General features: G+C 45.1%; 1 pseudogene; it reads right to left on the bottom strand.

Annotated features, from left to right (window-relative positions):
* Positions 1-375: 375 nt before the first annotated feature.
* LOC107104741 lies at positions 376-2,124 on the bottom strand (annotated as a pseudogene).
* Between the last annotated feature and the right edge of the window lie 204 nt (positions 2,125-2,328).

Raw genomic sequence — 2,328 nt, 5'->3', positions numbered from 1 at the left:
TTAGGGGGGACGTTCGGGCACAGTAAGTTTGTATGAGCTATGAGAACAGCCACTTTAAACAGTTTGCACAAGGACAAATGGGCTTGTGCATGCTCTCGCATATCAATTCATTTTAAAGTGGAGAGAGCGGGTCTTTTAAAAAATGTGCAAAAATCCTTCACAACACCTTTAAGCAGATGATCCTCAAGCCTGTTGTCATGTCAACAAAGAAGAAAGGAGAACACATATAGTTAGAGTAAAAGCTGTACCCATAGCTATGTCTAGGACAGAAGTGGCACTAAGCACTGGAAAAAAGGTCAAAATTAAGTTAAGATCTGCTGAACTTTTCCTGAATTAAACATGAAAACCTCTTAAAGATTCAATCAGATCAATAAGGTTTCATTTGGATTTTGTGTTCTTCATGCTGAGAACATCAGAGCTGCTGTTTGCTCACTGAGATCTTCATGGGCAAGATTTTTACTTTACCCAGAGTGTAGAAGAATGGAAACATCTTGTCAGTGAAGGTGTGTGTGAAGGTGTGTATGTGTGTGTTAGTGTCCAGATCAGAGAAGGACAGCTTTCCTCTGTCCCAGTCCAGATTCACTCTGATCCTCTGGAGCTTCTTCTGAACTGAGAGACGTTTGAAAGGAGATGGTGGAGACTCTGCTGAGTATTTATCTTTATGAAAAAATATAATCAACAATCGAGACCATATGTCTCCCTTCCTCTGAACAGACTCTTCTAACACACCAAGCATCCAATATTTACTCTTTACAATATCAACATCCCAAGCTGTGGTTCCCCGAGTTAAATCCCTCAGAACTCAAGACAGAACAGCACCAAAACCCAAACCTCTCCGGATTATCAGGAAGCTCCTGTTTCTCTCCAAAAGTCCCACTGGTCAGACCTTCAGACAGGATGAGTTCTGAACCAGCAGTGTTTGGGTCCAGGATGAGAGGAGTGTAGGACATCATGTTTTTCATGTTGCTCCAGATGTTGAAGGCCAGGTTGCCCAGATGTTTGGCCTGGTCTATCAGAGCTCCTGAGGGCAGCTGTGGATCTTCCAGCAGGGGGCAGCGCTGGACTCTTTCCACTGCAGCCTTGTAGTTGTGCAGGAATGAGACGTCTTCAGCTCTCAGCTCCTCCTCTGTGGCTCTGACTGTGTCTGAAAGAGCTGCTATCTCTCTGCTCAGAGCCTCCATCTTCTCCTTCATCATCCCTCTCTTCTGCTCCTCTTCCTCCCTCAGTGCAGCCAGCCTGGCCTCCTCTTCCTCTGCTAGAAACTGATGAAGCTTCTTAAACTGCTCCTTAATCAGCCTCTCTGTGTGTCGGGCCTGGACCTTCATGTGTTCTGCTGTCTGATCAAACTCCTCCTGAACTTTCTTCCTGACCTCCAGCTTCTTTTCAAGGTTCCTAGAGATGAACGAAGATTCATTCTATGATCCTCTGCAGCTTCATTTATGGGAGCAAAGCTGTGGCTTCTGTGGATTTTTGAATCTTTGCAGATGAGACACACTGGCTGCTGATGGTCCAGATAGAAGAGTCTGAGTTTCTCAGAGTGCAGACTGCAGAGATCCTCTGAAGCTCTCTGCTCTCTCTGCTGTAAGAAGGTCTCACACAGGTTCTTCAGAACCCGGTTTAATGGTGGTTCAGCCTTTGAAGATCTCCTTTTACAAACTGGATACTCTTTTATTGGTTTTCTTCTCCACCAGTTCCTCAGACACTCCCTACAGAAGCTGTGGCTACATGACAGAACAACTGGATTTTTAAAGACGTCCTGACAGACCGGACAGCAGAGATCCTCCTCTAACCTGGAAGCCATTTAGTCTCTGAGTGAAGCTGAAAACACAGAAGGTCCAGTCAGTCATGGCTCCCCTCCGTCCTCTACTAACTTCCCTCAAAGTGACTCTGAGTGGTGTTGTTGGTCCAACTCACCTTCAGTGTGTGGAGTGTGAGCAGCTTGAAGCAGCAGTGTTGGAGGTTTCCACTTTTCTCTCCTGCAGCTGGACTCACTCAGAGGAAGCTGCTAGTTTGGTCTGAAGGTGAATCTGATCGTCTGGGAGTCTCTCTGCAGGAACCAACAATCACAAACTGCTTCCTGCTTTAGTTTATCTCCAACTAAGGTGTGTTTCATTCCAAAGTCCTGAATTCTACCTTTAGCTGTTATAAAACTTCAACAAAACTCCCTGATTAAAAGCTTTTATTTTTCTATGATCAGATCAGAACATAATCTGTAATAACCACTCCAGTAATCTGTCCTCAGTGCTGCAGTCGTTCAGCTCTGACTGAAATTTCTCTCCCAGATGTTCGTTCAGTAATAATCAGCTGACCTCCACAAAGTTCTCCTCT

Source organism: Cyprinodon variegatus, unplaced genomic scaffold, assembly GCF_000732505.1.
Source record: "Cyprinodon variegatus isolate N-32 unplaced genomic scaffold, C_variegatus-1.0 Scaffold1866, whole genome shotgun sequence".
Lineage (NCBI taxonomy): Eukaryota > Metazoa > Chordata > Actinopteri > Cyprinodontiformes > Cyprinodontidae > Cyprinodon > Cyprinodon variegatus.
The sequence above is the reverse complement of the archived record's forward strand: the minus strand, read 5'-3'. Positions and strand labels throughout refer to the sequence as shown.